At 42.2% G+C, this 19,804-nt stretch overlaps 1 pseudogene; it reads right to left on the minus strand.

Moving 5' to 3' along the window:
- Positions 1 to 4,488: 4,488 nt before the first annotated feature.
- LOC130685023 (anaphase-promoting complex subunit 1-like) lies at positions 4,489 to 14,171 on the minus strand (annotated as a pseudogene).
- Between the last annotated feature and the right edge of the window lie 5,633 nt (positions 14,172 to 19,804).

Raw genomic sequence — 19,804 nt, forward strand, 5'->3', positions numbered from 1 at the left:
ACATTCTGGGGCTTCCTTCCTGTATATCACAGCTTGACACATTCTGGCTATGAAAGCAGCACAGTGCAGGAGAAAGGACCCTGGACCCTGAGCCAGAGACTGGGCACCATTTACCAGCCATGTGACTGGGGCAACCTCTCTGAGCCTCAATGGCCTCATCTCCAAAATAAGGATAATAATGCCACCTGCACAGTGCAGGTGTGGGAGTTAAGTTTTTTTGAAGTATGTGTGTGTTGGTCCATTCAGGTGGCTGTAACAAAAGTACCGCAGATTGACCCAAAAAACCAGCATCTGTCCCAGCTCTGGAGGCTGGCGACGTCCAAGATCAAGGCATTGGCAGGTGCAGTGCCGCCCGCTTCCTGAGTCATGGATGCCTGTCCTGATGTGTCCTCGCGTGGCTGACGGGGTAAGAAAGCTCCCTGGGTCTCTTCTAGAAGGGCATCAACCCTGTTCATTAGGAATCCAATGGCAGGACCTAATCACCTCCCAGGGGCCCCACCTCCTAGCACCATCACATTGCAGGTTAGGATTTAACATATGAATTTGGGGGGTGTTGGGGGAACCACATACATTTGGTCTATAACAGGAGGCAAAAGCTGGCATAGCCTCTGGCATATCAAAAGTGCTCAGCAAATGTTATTTGAATCTGATGCTAAAAATATAAAAGGTGAGATCAATTCCTCCTGGATACCGTCTTCCTTTTAACACAGGATGAAATGCGGAGGCAGGAGAAACAGCAGCTAATGATGGAGTGGCAAGTCGGAGTGACAGGTGACTAGGGCATTTCAAAGCAGGTCTGTCTGCTCAACTCAAGCCCTTCCAGGCCTCACCTTCCCACTGTCTGCCCCAAACCTCCTCCCACTGTGCCCCTCAATCACTTACTCACCATCCATCTTACCTCTCATCCTCATCTTAGATCCCCCAGGATTTAAGAACCCTGGCTGTGGGCCTGGCCTGCAAACCCACTGGCCTCTGCCTCCACTTTTTCCCAGAATCCTTTTGTCCGACTCTAGCCATGGGTACCACACGTCTCCTCTGCCCCCACCCAGGTCTCCCCTCTGCTCCCTCGCACAGCCCCAGGCGAGAGCTGAACCCCAGGGACAGGGACAGGGTAGCATGGGAAAAGGGCTCACAAGAAATCTGGTGGGCCTTCCTTCCCTGTGCCCAGCAAAGCCCAGCTTTTGGTGTCAGGCAGGGCAAGTCGGAGTGTCCTTCCTGAGGCATCCATGACTCAGGAAGCATGCGGCACTGCACCTGCCGATGCCTTGATCTTGGACGTCGCCAGCCTCCAGAGCTGGGACAGATGCTGGTTGTTTCAGTCCGTCTGCGGTACTTTTGTTATAGCCACCTGAATGGACTAACACACACATACTTTACAAAAACTTACCTCCCACATCTGCACTGTGCAGGTGGCATTATTATCCTTATTTTGGAGACGAGGCCATTGAGGCTCAGAGAGTGCAGGTGCAAGCAGTTCTATCAGAGGGAGTTACCTGTCCAGATGTATTTGGTCTGAATGCTTAGTCTAAACTGGAGGCACCACATCTGACTTGTGTGGAAGATGTCAGTTATAGAAACTAAAAAGCCATATTTTCTTAGCGCATCTCAGTGTAGCATGGAAATGTTGACCTCACTTCATCTAGAAGGTTGGTTGTTCAATTAACAGCTTCTCTCCTACTGGCCCTTAGTTTTACTCCCATTGTATTCCCAGAGCCTAGCACATAGTAATAATACATGTTTGAAGAACAGGTAAACAATCGAACAGATGAAAGAACAGAGTATGAGTGGAGAGAATTCACCCTGACCAAAATAAAAGGCACGTCGTCTAGCATCGTGGGAGGAGAGCAGAGGAGGGCAGAGGGAACTTGGGGAAGCTGAAGGGTGCAGAGTTAGGAAGCTCATGTCCCTCCTTCATCTGTGAATCAGTGGGTGAGGGGCTACCCCCTGAAGGGAGAGGTGGCAACAAGGGGGAGGGAGGACCGAGGAGAGAACTGAAGGTTTGAAACAGCTACTGCAGAGGAGGGAACGAATGCTGCCAGAGGCTCATGGGGGGATTGCTGGGCAACACGGTGGCTCTGAGGATTCAGCCATGATGCCAGGACAGCAGATGCCAGCTAGAAAGGGGACAGAGGGCAGGAATCAGGGAAAAGGTATGGGGGACCAGACTTGGAGATAAAGCTAGCCATCGCAGATCGGTGAGAATGTATGAGGCTCCTTCTATACACTGGACTTTGTATTGAACACAAAGACAAACAGGAGAGCCCCAGACTTGGAGGAGCTAAAAAATGCATAAAATATGAGGGAGTCAGAAAGGGGAACCCTCCTACACTGCTGGTGGGAATGTAAATTAGTTCAACCATTGTGGAAAGCAGTATGGAGGTTCCTCAAAATGCTCAAAATAGAAATACCATTTGACTCAGGAATTCCACTCCTAGGAATTTACCCTAAGAATGCAGCAGCCCAGTTTGAAAAAGACAGATACACCCCTATGTTTATCGCAGCACTATTTACAATAGACAAGAAATGGAAGCAACCTAAGTGTCCATCAGTAGATGAATGGATAAAGAAGATGTGGTACATATACACAGTGGAATATTATTCAGCCATAAGAAGAAAACAAATCCTACCATTTGCAGCAACATGGTTGGAGCTGGAGGGTATTATGCTCAGTGAAATAAGCCAGGTGGAGAAAGACAAGTACCAAATGATTTCACTCATCTGAGGAGTATAAGAACAAACAAAAAACAGAAGGAACAAAACAGCAGCAGACTCACAGAACCCAAGAATGGACCAACAGTTACCAAAGGGAAAGGAACTGGAGAGGATGGGTGGGAAGGGAGGGATAAGGGGGGAAAAGGGGTACTACGATTAGCACACATAATGTAGTGGGTGGTGGGGGGAGGGCATGGGGAAGGCAAGTAGTGATTCTATAGCATCTTACTACGTGGACAGTGACTGTAATGGGGTATGTGGTGGGGACTTGATAATGGGGGGAGTCTAGTAACCATAATGTTGCTCATGTAATTGTATATTAATGATATCAAAATAATAAAAAATAAAAAATAGAATAAATAAAAAAATTTTTTATTATAAGGGAGTCATAAATGCCTAAAACCACAGGAAGTCACATACTATGGCCCAGCGTTGAATGCAAAGAATACCAAGACCAAAGGGGTTTTCTCTGCCCCACCCCTTCTTTTAAACCAAAATCACGTGCCAGCTCCTTGTCCCTGTACCCGGAATTTTTTCAGCAAGTATGACCTACACTAGGCAGTCTTGGATCGCCACCTGGTGGGCTTTTGTGGTATTAAATATTTAGCTTCCAGAAGAAAGCGTTCTATATATATATATTTTTTTTGAAAACAAACCAAAAAACTTTATTTACAAAAGTAAACTTTAACTCACTTTTATATATCATATTATGTTAATGCTGGAATATTTAAAACACTTAAATTTTAAAATACATTGAGGTTTGTGTAGCTCATTCCTCCCTAGCTATAAAACTTATAAACATGCTTTAGCTTTGTTGTTGGGTAGCGTTTGGGGGCAGAAGTCACGTTCAAGGTAGGTTTACCACCAGACGTGATCACATAACCATCGGCTGTGGATTTCCAAGGAGCAAAGACGCCAGTCTTAGCAAAGCTCGCACTGGCATCTTCAGCTGTTTAAATTTGAAGAGCAGGTCAGCAAAGCTTGTGCTTCCTTCTAGTCCTGGCAAGTGCCACGGAACTGGCACTGAATGGTAGACAAGGAAACAGGCCAGCATGCTGAGCTGAGATTCCTCAAAGGGCTGCCCACTGAGGTAGGCGTGCACACACACATCACCCCCCGCCGCTTGTAGCCACTGGTCCAAAGCGTTATCAATAGTGCACTTCACAACGGGGAGGAATTCAGAGTTCATGAAGAGCCCTCGCTTAGGATGATTCTGCAGCCGCTCCTGATGGCTTCTGGAGCTGAAAAACTCTAACACCAACTTTATCTGCCGAAGTTCAGATGTCTCAGGCATTTCCCTTCTTCCTAACCTTCTTATAGCCTGATCCATTGCTATGTATGCAGGCAACATCTCTGGGGTCTCCTGAGTAACCCATTCATAGAGTACTGAAGAAAATAGATCCAGAATTCCTGTTTCTGACCCATGTTCACAGTGCATTTGCAGAAATATTCAGCAAATGACAGAAGTGCTGGATCAGAAGTGAATGCTGAAATTGTTTCAGGCTTGAAAGCCCGAGCTTCAGAGTTCCTATTGGCAACAGTCTGGGCCAACAAACTTTGCCGTCCCATTGGATCTTCCTTGTAGGAAAGCTGACCTGCTCTGAGCTTGACATATCAAACTCCATCCTTGGAATGGATTGATTTCAAGCGTTGTGTTCCCTTGCTTAAATCTATGAGCAGTTCCCAGTATCGTGGGCCTTTAACTTTAATCTGTTTTAAAAGGTGGAGCTCTGGAAGGAGGGTGGGCGCCATCAATTCTTCCTTGGTTTGTTCGTACTACTGAGTGCCCTTATAGGTAACTTCCAGGAGGGCATAGCAGGGCGTGTTTGTATCCACATCCACAGGCACTAAGACCCTTGGTTCTGCAGCCAGCACGTACAGGTGCCGCAGAGCCTGGAGATGATACTGGTTGTCAGTGCTATGAGCTGGGAAGTGCGGGTAAAGGGCACAGAGGAGGGTGGCAATGGAAAAGTTGGATGTACTCAAAGAGTACCTTCCTCCTCCCAAAAACAGAAGTCCAAGGGCCATGTGATGGGCTAAGTGGAAACCACAATTCATTTCACCACCTGTTTTCATGTGCAAGAAACGACAAAGCTGCAACACCTTCAGGTTCCCCAAGGCCGCCATCACCATGGCCAGAGCCAGCAGGACTGCACTCAGGCAAGTTTCCAGGTTGTAAGGACCCGTTACAGAAGCATTAGGAGCAGACAAATAAGTCATGAAATCTTTTGCAAATTTATGCAAACAGTGAAATGCTGATAATTTTTCCGAGGCAGCAAATCTAAAACCCAGAGACAAACAGGCTCCTGCAATTATGTAAACACGTGCTTGCGACAAAGTTTCCAAGTTCAAATCCTCTGAGCAAGGCAATTCAATTTCACTGAGAGAGATACTATTTTCTCTTATAATTTGAGGAACATTGCTATCTACCCACTTGGAATTTGGCAAAATATCATCCCACAAAATCAGGCATCAAGCAAGTGTCCTAAGCAAGAGAAATTCTGGTTTCACAAAGTCCAGCAAATACATGGTGTCAGGAGCTCGAAGCCAATCTGCAATAGATCTGTTATTGGTTTTTTTTTTTTTTTTTTTTTTTTTTTTTTTTTTAATAATTATTTTTTATTGAAGGGTAGTTGACACACAGTATTACATTACATGAGTTTCAAGTGTACAACACAGTGGTAGAACATTTATATACATAATTCTAGGTTCCAGCTATCACCCTACCAGGCTGTTACAATATCTTGACTATATTCCTTATGCTATACATTACATCCCGGTTTTTATTTTACCATTGGAAGTCTGTCCATTTTTTTTTTTTTTTTTTTTTTTTTGTGAGGGCATCTCTCATATTTATTGATCAAATGGTTGTTAACGACAATAAAATTCTGTATAGGGGAGTCAATGCTCAATGCACAATCATTATTCCACCCCAAGCCTAATTTTTGTCAGTCTCCAATCTTCTGAGGCATAACAAACAAGTTTTTACATGTAGAACAAATTCTTACATAATGAATAAGTTACATAGTGAACAGTACAAGGGCAGTCATCACAGAAACTTTCGGTTTTGCTCATGCATTATGAACTATAAACAGTCAGTTCAAATATGAATACTCATTTGGTTTTTATACTTGATTTATATGTGGATACCACATTTCTCTCTTTATTATTATTATTTTTAATAAAATGCTGAAGTGGTAGGTAGATACAAGATAAAGGTAGAAAACATAGTTTAGTGTTGTAAGAGAGCACATGTAGATGATCAGGTGTGTGCCTGTAGACTATGTGTTAATCCAAGCTAGACCAGGGCAATAAAACATCCACGTATGCAGAAGATTTCTCTCAGAACGGGGGGGTGAGGTTCTAAGCCTCACCTCTGTTGATCCCCAATTTCTCACCTGATGGCCCCCCTGCGACTGTGCCTGTCTTAGGTTGTTCCTCCCTTGAGGAATCTTACCCGTCTCTGGCTAACCAGTCATCTTCCGGGGCCATACAGGGAAATGTGAAGTTGGTAAGTGAGAGAGAAGCCTTATTGTTTGAAAAAGTTAGCTTTTTACTTCTTTGCATATTTATGCCCTGTGGCTTCTATGCCCAGCATTTGTCTTGAGGTATCTTTACCACTTGGAAGAATTATGATACTCGGTAAATTTGATATGAGGCACGAATTCTATTTAAGGGTTGTAATTAGGAAGGAAGAAGAAAAGCTATAGAAGTAGCAGGCGGAAGAAAACTTGGGAAGATTGATTATTTCTTTGATATATCTTCTTGTAGAGTAACTTCAGCATGTATAGGTTTTAAGCTACTACTTAAATTGCACACACACATTAACATAATAGGAGTATAGTTACATAACCAAGGCATATCTGTAATTACCAGCCATCTGCAGTGAAACCAAGAAAACCAGTTAGGCACCTTAGGCATTTGTGAAAACTTATCTATGATATGGTGGATATTGTCCAAATGAACTTGAACAGTCTGAGAGAAATCAGACAAATTAAAACAACCCATTCCTGGGGACTGTTCACATGCCATATGTTCTTTTAACAATAAATAGTTTGTAGTTGTAAGACTTTGGAGCGCTACAATTTGCACTTCTCCAAATTCTTGGTTGAGTTCCAACAGTATAGATCCAGTCCAATTTTGTTGTTTTACTATATGCACAGGCCAGCTTAGATATCTCCTTCCTCATTCCCATGGCAGGTCCAGGAACTGGTGGGATGAGTGCATCTACAGCTGTAGCAGTGCGTGGATCTTTGTTGGGGTTTTTTGATGATCATCTTCTGGCATGAGTCTTCCAGAGGGTGCAGATGTTGGAAGTTCTTTTTCATATCGTATCTTAGTTCATTTTCGGGGTAGCCCAATTAGGCTTTGATCCTCTGTATAAACACAAACAGACCCTTTGCCTACACTTTTATATGCCCTTTATACCCTTGTGTAGAACTCGTTGGAGGTTACCACACAGGAACTGCCCTTTTTTTTTTTTTTTTTTTTGCTATCACTAATCTACACTTACATGACGAATATTATGTTTACTAGGCTCTCCCCTATACCAGGTCTCCCCTATAAACCCCTTTACAGTCACTGTCCATCAGCATAGCTAAATGTTGTAGAATCACTACTTGCCTTCTCTGTGTTGTACAGCCCTCCCTTTTCTCCTACCCCCCCATGCATGTTAATCTTAATACCCCCCTACTTCTCCCCCCCTTATCCCTCCCTACCCACCCATCCTCCCCAGTCCCTTTCCCTTTGGTACCTGTTAGTCCATTCTTGAGTTCTGTGATTCTGCTGCTGTTTTGTTCCTTCAGTTTTTCCTTTGTTCTTATATTCCACAGATAAGTGAAATCATTTGGTATTTCTCTTTCTCCGCTTGGCTTGTTTCACTGAGCATAATACCCTCCAGCTCCATCCATGTTGCTGCAAATGATTGGATTTGCCCTTTTCTTATAGCTGAGTAGTATTCCATTGTGTATATGTACCACATCTTCTTTATCCATTCATCTATTGATGGACATTTAGGTTGCTTCCAATTCTTGGCTATTGTAAATAGTGCTGCAATAAACATAGGGGTGCATCTGTCTTTCTCAAACTTGATTGCTGCATTCTTAGGGTAAATTCCTAGGAGTGGAATTCCTGGGTCAAATGGTAAGTCTGTTTTGAGCATTTTGATGTACCTCCATACTGCTTTCCACAATGGTTGAACTAACTTACATTCCCACCAGCAGTGTAGGAGGGTTCCCCTTTCTCCACAGCCTCGCCAACATTTGTTGTTGTTTGTCTTCTGGATGGCAGCCATCCTTACTGGTGTGAGGTGATACCTCATTGTAGTTTTAATTTGCATTTCTCTGATAATTAGCGATGTGGAGCATCTTTTCATGTGTCTGTTGGCCATCTGTATTTCTTTTTTGGAGAACTGTCTGTTCAGTTCCTCTGCCCATTTTTTAATTGGGTTATTTGTTTTTTGTTTGTTGAGGCGTGAGAGCTCCTTATATATTCTGGACGTCAAGCCTTTATCGGATGTGTCATTTTCAAATATATTCTCCCATACTGTAGGGATCCTTCTTGTTCTATTGATGGTGTCTTTTGCTGTACAGAAGCTTTTCAGCTTAATATAGTCCCACTTACTCATTTTTGCTGTTGTTTTCCTTGCCCGGGGAGATATGTTCAAGAAGAGGTCACTCATGTTTATGTCTAAGAGGTTTTCGCCTATGTTTTCTTCCAAGAGTTTAATGGTTTCATGGCTTACATTCAGGTCTTTGATCCATTTTGAGTTTACTTTTGTATATGGGGTTAGACAATGGTCCAGTTTCATTCTCCTACATGTAGCTGTCCAGTTTTGCCAGCACCACCTGTTGAAGAGACTGTCATTTCGCCATTGTATGTCCATGGCTCCTTTATCAAATATTAATTGACCATATATGTCTGGGTTAATGTCTGGATTCTCTAGTCTGTTCCATTGGTCTGTGGCTCTGTTCTTGTGCCAGCACCAAATTGTCTTGATTACTATGGCTTTATAGTAGAGCTTGAAATTGGGGAGTGAGATCCCCCCTACTTTATTCTTCTTTCTCAGGATTGCTTTGGCTATTCGGGGTCTTTGGTGTTTCCATATGAATTTTTGAATTATTTGTTCCAGTTCATTGAAGAATGTTGCTGGTAGTTTCATAGGGATTGCATCAAATCTGTATATTGCTTTGGGCAGGATGGCCATTTTAACGATATTAATTCTTCCTAGCCACGAGCATGGGATGAGTTTCCATCTGTTAGTGTCCCCTTTAATTTCTCTTAAGAGTGACTTGTAGTTTTCAGAGTATAAGTCTTTCACTTCTTTGGTTAGGTTTATTCCTAGGTATTTTATTTTTTTTGATGCAATTGTGAATGGAGTTGTTTTCCTGATTTCTCTTTCTGTTGGTTCATTGTTAGTATATAGGAAAGCCACAGATTTCTGTGTGTTGATTTTGTATCCTGCAACTTTGCTGTATTCCGATATCAGTTCTAGTAGTTTTGGGGTGGAGTCTTTAGGGTTTTTTATGTACAGTATCATGTCATCTGCAAATAGTGACAGTTTAACTTCTTCTTTACCAATCTGGATTCCTTGTATTTCTTTATTTTGTCTGATTGCCGTGGCTAGGACCTCCAGTACTATGTTAAATAACAGTGGAGAGAGTGGGCATCCCTGTCTAGTTCCCGATCTCAGAGGAAATGCTTTCAGCTTCTCGCTGTTCAATATAATGTTGGCTGTGGGTTTATCATAGATGGCCTTTATTATGTTGAGGTACTTGCCCTCTATTCCCATTTTGCTGAGAGTTTTTAACATGAATGGATGTTGAACTTTGTCAAATGCTTTTTCAGCATCTATGGAGATGATCATGTGGTTTTTGTCTTTCTTTTTGTTGATGTGGTGGATGATGTTGATGGACTTTCGAATGTTTTGCCATCCTTGCATCCCTGGGATGAAACCCACTTGGTCATGGTGTATGATCCTTTTGATGTATTTTTGAATTCGGTTTGCTAATATTTTGTTCAGTATTTTTGCATCTACGTTCATCAGGGATATTGGTCTGTAGTTTTCTTTTTTGGTGGGGTCTTTGCCTGGTTTTGGTATTAGGGTGATGTTAGCTTCATAGAATGAGTTTGGGAGTATCCCCTCCTCCTCTATTTTTTGGAAAACTTTAAGGAGAATGGGTATTATGTCTTCCCTGTATGTCTGATAAAATTCCGAGGTAAATCCATCTGGCCCGGGGGTTTTGTTCTTTGGTAGTTTTTTGATTACCTCTTCAATTTCGTTGCTGGTAATTGGTCTGTTTAGATTTTCTGTTTCTTCCTGGGTCAATCTTGGAAGGTTATATTTTTCTAGGAAGTTGTCCATTTCTCCTAGGTTTCCCAGCTTGTTAGCATATAGGTTTTCATAGTATTCTCCAATAATTCTTTGCATTTCCGTGGGGTCCGTCGTGATTTTTCCTTTCTCGTTTCTGATACTGTTGATTTGTGTTGACTCTCTTTTCTTCTTAATAAGTCTGGCTAGAGGCTTATCTATTTTGTTTATTTTCTCGAAGAACCAGCTCTTGGTTTCATTGATTTTTGCTATTGTTTTATTCTTCTCAATTTTATTTATTTCTTCTCTGATCTTTATTATGTCCCTCCTTCTGCTGACCTTAGGCCTCATCTGTTCTTCTTTTTCCAATTTCGATAATTGTGACATTAGACCATTCATTTGGGATTGCTCTTCCTTTTTTAAATATGCTTGGATTGCTATATACTTTCCTCTTAAGACTGCTTTTGCTGTGTCCCACAGAAGTTGGGGCTTAGTGTTGTTGTTGTCATTTGTTTCCATATATTGCTGGATCTCCATTTTGATTTGGTCATTGATCCATTGATTATTTAGGAGCGTGTTGTTAAGCCTCCATGTGTTCGTGAGCCTCTTTGCTTTCTTTGTACAGTTTATTTCTAGTTTTATGCCTTTGTGGTCTGAAAAGTTGGTTGGTAGGATTTCAATCTTTTGGAATTTTCTGAGGCTCTTTTTGTGGCCTAGTATGTGGTCTATTCTGGAGAATGTTCCATGTGCACTTGAGAAGAATGTATATCCCGCTGCTTTTGGATGTAGAGTTCTATAGATGTCTATTAGGTCCATCTGCTCTACTGTGTTGTTCAGTGCTTCCGTGTCCTTACTTATTTTCTGCCCAGTGGATCTATCCTTTGGGGTGAGTGGTGTGTTGAAGTCTCCTAGAATGAATGCATTGCAGTCTATATCCCCCTTTAGTTCTGTTAGTATTTGTTTCACATATGCTGGTGCTCCTGTGTTGGGTGCATATATATTTAGAATGGTTATATCCTCTTGTTGGACTGAGCCCTTTATCATTATGTAGTGTCCTTCTTTATCTCTTGTTACTTTCTTTGTTTTGAAGTCTATTTTGTCTGATATTAGTACTGCAACCCCTGCTTTCTTCTCACTGTTGTTTGCTTGAAATATGTTTTTCCATCCCTTGACTTTTAGTCTGTACATGTCTTTGGGTTTGAGGTGAGTTTCTTGTAAGCAGCATATAGATGGGTCTTGCTTTTTTATCCATTCTGTTACTCTGTGTCTTTTGATTGGTGCATTCAACCCATTAACATTTAGGGTGACTATTGAAAGATATGTACTTATTGCCATTGCAGGCTTTAAATTCGTGGTTACCAAAGGTTCAAGGTTAGCCTCTTTAGTATCTTACTGCCTAACTTAGCTCACTTATTGAGCTGTTATATACACTGTCTGGAGATTCTTTTCTTCTCTCCCTTCTTGTTCCTCCTCCTCGATTCTTCATATGTTGGGTGTTTTGTGCTGTGCTCTTTCTAGGAGTGCTCCCATCTAGAGCAGTCCCTGTAAGATGTTCTGTAGAGGTGGTTTGTGGAAAGCAAATTCCCTCAGCTTTTGTTTGTCTGGGAATTGTTTAATCCCACCGTCATATTTGAATGATAGTCGTGCTGGATACAGTATCCTTGGTTCAAGGCCCTTCTGTTTCATTGTATTAAATATATCATGCCATTCTCTTCTGGCCTGTAGGGTTTCTGTTGAGAAATCTGACGTTAGCCTGATGGGTTTCCCTTTATAGGTGACCTTTTTCTCTCTAGCTGCCTTTAACACTCTTTCCTTGTCCTTGATCTTTGCCATTTTAATTATTATGTGTCTTGGTGTTGCCCTTCTTGGATCCTTTCTGTTGGGGGTTCTGTGTATTTCCGTGGTCTGTTTGATTACTTCCTCCCCCAGTGTGGGGAAGTTTTCAGCAATTATTTCTTCTAAGATACTTTCCATCTCTTTGCCTCTCTCTTCTTCTTCTGGGACCCCTATAATACGGATATTGCTCCTTTTAGATTGGTCACACAGTTCTCTTAATATTGTTTCATTCCTGGAGATCCTTTTGTCTCTCTCTATGTCAGCTTCTATGCGTTCCTGTTCTCTGATTTCAATTCCATCAATGGCCTCTTGCATTCTATCCATTCTGCTTATAAACCCTTCCAGAGTTTGTTTCATTTCTGCGATCTCCTTTCTGGCATCTGTGATCTCTTTCCGGACTTCATCCCATTTCTCTTGCGTGTTTCTCTGCATCTCTGTCAGCATGTTTATGATTCTTATTTTGAATTCTTTTTCAGGGAGACTGGTTAGGTCTGTCTCCTTCTCTGGTGTTGTCTCTGTGATCTTTGTCTGCCTGTAGCTTTGCCTTTTCATGGTGATAGGAATAGTCTGCAGAACTGGGACGAGTGACGGCTGGAAGGACTTCCTTTCTTGTTGGTTTGTGGCCCTCCTCTCCTGGGAGAACAGCGGCCTCTAGTGGCTTGTGCTGCGCAGCTGCGCGCAGACAGGGTTTCTGCTTCCTGCCCGGCTGCTATGGAGTTAATCTCCGCTGTTGCTGTGGGCGTGGCCTGGCTCGGGCAGCTACTCCAAAATGGTGGAGTCGCGTTGGAGCAGGAGCTGCTGGGAGGCTATTTATCTCCGTAAGGGGCCTCCCTGCTCCCTGCAGCCCAGGGGTTAGGGTGCCCAGAGATCCCGGATTCCCTACCTCTGGATTAAGTGGCCCGCCCTGCCCCTTTAAGACTTCCAAAAAGCACCCGCCAAAACAAAACAACGACCACAAAAAAAAACAAGAAAAAAAAATTTTTTTAATAAAAAAAAAAAAAATTTTTAATTAAAAAAAAAAAAGGTGGTCGTTCGTTTTTCTTTATTCTCCGGTGCCAGCCTCAGGCCTCTGCTCACCGGTCTTTCTGCCCTGTTTCCCTAATATTGGGGTCCCTGTCCCTTTAAGACTTCCAAAAAGCGCTCGCCAAAACAAAGCAGCAAAAAAGCAAAAAAAAAAATGGTCGCGCGCTTTTCTTATGTCCTCTGTCGCCCAGCCTCCAGTGCCTGCTCACTGTTCTTGCTGCCCTGTTTTCCCAGTATCGAGGGCCCTGCACTCTGTCCCGGATGGCGGGGGCTGGGTGTTCGGCAGTCCTGGGCTCCGTCTCCCTCCCGCTCTGCCTGCTCTTCTCCCGCCGGGAGCTGGGGGGAGGGGCGCTCGGCTCCCGCGGGGCCGGGGCTTGTATCTTACCCCCTTCGCGAGGCGCTGGGTTCTCTCAGGTCCGGATGTGGTCTGGATATTGTCCTGTGTCCTCTGGTCTTTATTCTAGGAAGGGTTGTCTTTGTTATATTTTCATAGATATATGTTGTTTTGGGAGGAGATTTCCGCTGCTCTACTCACGCCGCCATCTTCCGCCCCCTTGTTATTGGTTTTTAAGTAGATCATAGCCAAAGCCAGAGTGGCACCTGGACAAGTTACATCCACATTTATTGTATTTCCTCCTTTGATTTGATAACTTGGAGATTTATGTTTCTCCCTGTGCATCCCTGCTTGAAAGCACCTATGACCTCCAACCATGTACTGATAAAGCTGCTCAGGCACATTGAGATCAGACATACCTATCAAATTACTGCCATGCCCCAAGCAAACCATGGCAAGGGCTAAACCAGCAGCTAAAGAGTAGGACTCTCTGTCCGTGCAGTATTCCATTTCAGGACCAGGGGAGCGGCCTATTTCCGCCAATAGGACTTCAGCAGTATGCCTGTGAGCTGTTCCTTGATATATGAGGCCAATACCAACCACTGCAGCCACTTGGACATTGTGAGGAACATCGAGCTCTGTGGACGTTGGGGGTAAGAGAGCAGGAATGTGAATGCTTAGAAGCCGAGTAACTTACATATCCATGGTGCCTAGTTTAGCAGCAGAAACACCAAGGAGCAGTTCAATGCTTGTCATTTCATGGCCAGATTTCCCTTTGGGTAAGTTTCCTTTGCAGGCCTGTTTAGATAGATCCTGACGTCCAATCAAGAGACAGACAGCCTCTGGCCAGTCTGAAGCAGGCTGCTCATGACAGTGATAAATTGCATCTCTGATGGGAAGAGCAATTCCAAAGGGAAGAGTTTCTAAGTCTCTTAAAGTGAAACCTACGTTAGTCATCCAGACAACTAATCTTTCAGCTAGACTAGAAACTGATGTAGAATGCCTGAAACTGAATCTGTTTTCCTCTTGTTCTGCTTGTGACTTCTGGGAGGCTACTATAAATACTGTGAGGATTCATCAGAAACAGAGCTCTTGTTACCCAGTATGTAGAGTGCAATGCTCAAGACTATAAGTCTACTTCTCTCACAGATTCCAGGCAGGTAAGGATAGGGTGGCATTCCTTCACCCTTCAGACAAGAACTCACCCACTGATAAATACTTGGTGGCTCAGGAGTAAAAAATGGTGGTTGATGCATAAATCCTGCTTGACCTTGATCAATGGTGCATACTTGTCCAGTAGTTCTGACAAGCGTTGGGTAATCTCTATAGTAGTGATCTACCTAAGGTTCCAACTTTAAATCTCGTGCCAGTTGAACGAGAAGGTCAACAAGAGAGTGAATTCCTTCGCCCATTAGCGTATTCAACTTAAGCTCCTCATAGACAAGGTGAAGAACAAAAAAAATTGCAGGTATATGAGTAAAGAGAAGTGTGGAAGAATCCAAACTGAGATTCTGTGAAACATCCTCATCCTTTATCTGTGAAACTTCCAAAGGACTCAAACATAAAGATCTATTCAAAAGATGAGACTCAACATTCTGGTGGTAGTCTGAATTTAGTAAATATTCCCAGTCATCATCAGATCCTGTCTCCGAAGGCCTTGCTTTTTTGGGTGCAATGACTGGGGAAAGTGATCCTTCAAAGTCAAAATTTCGGGTCCATGCTAAGCAGTCTGTGTTATAACCCATCATGTTCATGAGGCAAATCACAAATAGATTCCACTCTGAGTGGTAACTGGGTCCTCCTGGAGCACTGTGGACACTGTACCACTTGACAAGCATCTGAACGGCTATTTCTTTTGGCAGGATAAACTTAATTGCTTGCAAACATGTTTGGACTAATTCAGAAATGGAAATTTCAGAAGTGATCCTAACCATGGAGCTATTACTCAGTTCCAGAGTTACTCTGTTATGGACAGGGTCTCTTATAGAATGGATGTAAGTTCCAGGTTGTTGGAAAGTACACTCTTCATTATAAAGAGAAGCATGAATTTTTGAAGAATCCCTTAGTTCTGGAACTGGGGACAATAGAACAACCTTAAGCAAAGTAATGTGAGCAGGACTGTCTCCCAGAAGCCATTTGGAACACCACCTCCCTTTCCACTCCTTTCAAGAATGTCTTACTAGTTCACAACTTGTGTGGTGCTCTGGGGGATGGGCAGCTCCGACAGGCGGAGTCTTGAGAGACTTGACATTCCAGCCATTTGTGGAGGACGGGATCCACACCTGGCGAAAGCATTCTATATTTCAACAAGAGAAAAATATTCAGCAATATTTATTGCCCAAAACATTGCAACAAGCACAAGGAATATGAATATATGCCCTCAACTTTTTTCCAATATATTAAGAAAAAAATTAATTGTTTATTAAGACTTATGCTAAGTTCTGAATCAAAAGCCTATCTGAAAGCAAAATAATGAGAAATAAAGATCTGTTTGTTTACTGGTTATGGTTCCTCATAGAAGAGAAAATAACATAGTATCCACTTTGAAGTAGAAAATAGAAAATCCAGTTCATCCATAGAAAAGTTTCTCTATCTGTGGCAGATAGACTCTATCTTTTATTTATTATTTTTTATTGAAGTATTGTTGATATGCAATCTTATATTGGTTTCAAATGTATAACACAGTGGTTCAACAGTTACCCATATCATTAAATCCTCAACTCCTCTATTGCAGTTACTATCAATGTAGAAAGATGTTACAGAATCATCGACTACATTCTCCGTGCTGTACTACCATCTCCATGACCAGCTTGTATTGTGATTGTGAATTATTATGCTCCTTTATCCCCCTCACCCTCCCTACACAAAAGTAAACTTGAAATGAATCAAAAACCTGAATGTAAGTCATGAAACCTTAAAACTCTTAGAAGAAAACATAGGCAAAAATCTCTTGAACATGAGTATGAGCGATTTTTTCTGGATACATCTCGGGCAAGGGAAACAAACTAAAAATGAACAAGTGGGACAACATCAAACTGAAAAGCTTCTGTGCATCAAAGGACACCATGAACAGAACAAAAAGGCATCCTACTGTATGGGAGAATATATTTGTAAACGACTCCTCTTATAAGGGGTTAACATCCAAAATATATAAAGAACTCATATGCCTCAACACCCAAAATACAAATAATACTATTAAAAAATGGGCGGAGGACCTGAACAGACATTTCTCCAAAGAAGAAATGCAAATGGCCAACAGGCACATGAAAAGATTCTCCACATCGCTAATCATCAGGGAAATGCAAATCAAAACCACAGTGAGATACCACCTAACACCCCAGTTAGGATGGCCAATATCCAAAGACAAGAAATAACAAGTGTTGGTGAGGATGTGGAGAAATGGGAACCCTCGTACACTGTTGGTGGAAATGTAAATTGGTACAACTGCTGTCGAAAGCAGTATGGAGGTTTCTCAAGAAACTAAAAATAGAAATACTATTCAGTTCAGTAATTCCACTTCCAGGAATTTACCAGACTATCTTTTATAATCACATCAAAAAATATTATGTGCCTAGGAATAAATACAATAAAAGTTATGCAAGATTTTAATGATGAAAATTATTAGACTTATTGAAAGACATTAAAGATAATTAAATCAAGAGATATACCAAGTTTGTGGATCAGAAGATTCAGTATTGTAAAGATGTCAGTTCTCCCAAATCAATTACAGAGTCGATACAATTCCAGTCAATGTCGCAACAGATTTTTGGTATTATTTGACAAGTTTATTCCCAAATTTATATGAAGGTGCAGAGGGCAAAGGACGGTCAAATCCTTTGGAGTTGAAGAAGAATAACAAAACGGAGGACAGGCACTCACAAATATCAAGGTTTGTTTTGAAGCCATAATATTTAAAATAGGAGGGATTGGCACAGGGGTCAACAACAGACCAATACAGTAGAATCCAGGAAGAGAACTTTGTATTATACAAGCACTTGATACGGGCAAAGGACAGTTTTTTAATAAGTGTTTCTGGGACCATTAGCTATCCATATAGGTTAAGCAGAAATCAGTTCAGGTATATTCAAGTTCTTAATGTAAAAGACAAAACTATAAAGCTTTCAGAAGACAAAACGGGAGACTTCTTATCATCTCCATAACTTTAAAGTAGGAAGTCTTCTTAAACAATTACACAATGTACTATTAAAGAAAACACTGATACATTTGATTACATTAAAGTTAAGACCTTCTGATCAACAGGTGCCATTAAGACAGTGGAAAAGTAAGCCACATATTCATGACATCTATTACTGATATCCAAACTATATGAAGAGCTTCAAATCAGTGGTAAAAAGCAGACAACCCAATAAGAAAATAGAAAAGATATTGGAACTGAACCAGTCTTTTTATAGTATATATGTATCTCCAATAAACTTCATTACAGGGAAACACTAGATTACACAGACAATGATAGAACACTACAACCCACCAAATAGGCAAAAATTTTTTAATTTTATATTTTTAGTGTTGTGGAGGATATAGAGTAACTAGGATTTCTCATACACTATAGTTGGGAATATAATTGGTACATTCACTTTAGAAAACTATTTGCAGTCATCTGCTAAATTTGAATATAAGTGTATTTTCATTCCTAGGTACATACCTAAGAGAAACACGCATACACGTGCACCAGAAAATATGTACAAGGATGCTCAGAGCAGCATTTCCTAGGAGCCAAAATGTGCAGGACACTCAAGTAGCCATCCACAGGTAACAAAAGTAAATTACAGCATATTCGTGTAGAACTGGGGCCAGAAACCTTCCTGTGGTGAGACAGAGAGTAAATATTTTGGTTTTGCGGGTCTCTGTCTCATTACCTTGTTGAGCATTTTACAACTTTATAAATAGAAGAAGCATTCTTAGGTCAGATAAAAACATGCTACCCTCTGGGTTTGGCCCATGGACCGTATAGTTTGACAACCTCTGAAAATGGAGAAAAACTATAGAGCACTGCAAGCAAATGAACCGGAGCTCCTTGCAACCCCATGAATGAATCTTACAAACATAGCATTGAACTAAAGAGGCAACACAAATACACACATGAACATACAAATCACATATACAAACATAAAAATCATAAAAACATAATTCATATATATAAAAACCAACACAATGGAACTATAGGGTTTAAGAACGCATCCCTAGGCCTTAAAACCACAAAGCAAAGAAAAAAGAAAAATAGTCACACACCAGGCTCATGGATGCTCCTGTGTGAGGGAGGTGCTGTGGCCTGGAAGAGACCTCCGGGGCTCTGACGACAGGACATAGGCATATGCTTTATAACTATCTGTTAAGTTGAATGTTTGTCTTTACCACTTGTCAAATTGTGTGTTTACATTTCCTGCATTTCCCTGTGGGTCTGTTTGGATGGATCACACTCTGAAGCTGATGAAGACAGTGGTACAGGGAAGTGGTAGAGAAAAAAGGTGGGGAGACGATGTACAGCTCACGTAACATGGGAGAGCTCCCAAAGGTAAGAGGGCGATACCCCTAAGGAGGGGGAGGCTGGTAATGTCCAAATGTGTGGGCTTGGAAGGCAGAGGGGCTACTGAGCCAGCCAGGAAGCCCTGGTGAGAAGCAGCACCGGGCAGTGGTGGGAAGGCATCTGATTCTTCTGGTCCCCAGGAGACCTGGGACTGAAGAGTCACTGCAGTGGCTCCCGCAGAGCCCAGACATCAGACGGGCTGGAAGGCTCATTGGCAGAAGAACAGGCAGGGCAGGGCAGGCCTGACCGGTGGGAGACAATGCCCCACTGGTGCCCTGTGTGACACCTAACCCTTTAGACACACCTCCTGGGCACAGGGCCACAGGCAGAGGAGCTGTGTGCAAAGGGAAGAGAAGGAGATTTTGGTTAATGCATGCTTTTTAAATCTCTACAGTTGGAGAAATTGAGAATCAGGGAGGTTAAGAGATGTGTCCAAGGTCACAGATTAGTGAATGGTGGGACTGGCTGATGTGTTATTAGAGTTCTCTAGAGAAACAGAATCAATAGGATATGTATTTAGAGACAGGGAGAGAAAGAGGGAGATTTATTTTAAGGGATTGGCTCCCACAAATGCTGGATGTTGCCAAGTCCGAATTTTGTAGAGCAGACCAGCAGCTGGAAACGCAAGCAGGGTTTCTATGTTGCAACCTTGAAACAGAACTGCTTCTTGAGAATATCTAGCCTTCACCTGGTGGAAGGAGGCCTGCCTGCATTGTGGAGGAGAATCAGCTTTACTTCGAGTCAACTGATTGTCAATGTTGGTCACGTTCACAAATACCTTCACAGCAACATTTACACTAGTGTTTGGCCAGAAAGTGGGCTCCATAGCCTAGGTAAGTCATTATGCTGGCTGAGAAAAGGCAGACAAAAGTGCTCCATGCTGTATGATTCTATTTAGATGTCCTAGAGCATGCCAATGAATCTATCTCGACAAAAAACAACCCCCTGGTTACCTAGGGCTGAGGGCAGAGATAAGGATGGGCTGCACAGAGGAAATTTTGGAGTGACAAAATCTTACTCTGTATCTTTATTGTGGTGGTGGTTT

Source organism: Manis pentadactyla, chromosome 9 (assembly GCF_030020395.1).
Source record: "Manis pentadactyla isolate mManPen7 chromosome 9, mManPen7.hap1, whole genome shotgun sequence".
Classification (NCBI taxonomy): Eukaryota; Metazoa; Chordata; class Mammalia; order Pholidota; family Manidae; genus Manis; species Manis pentadactyla.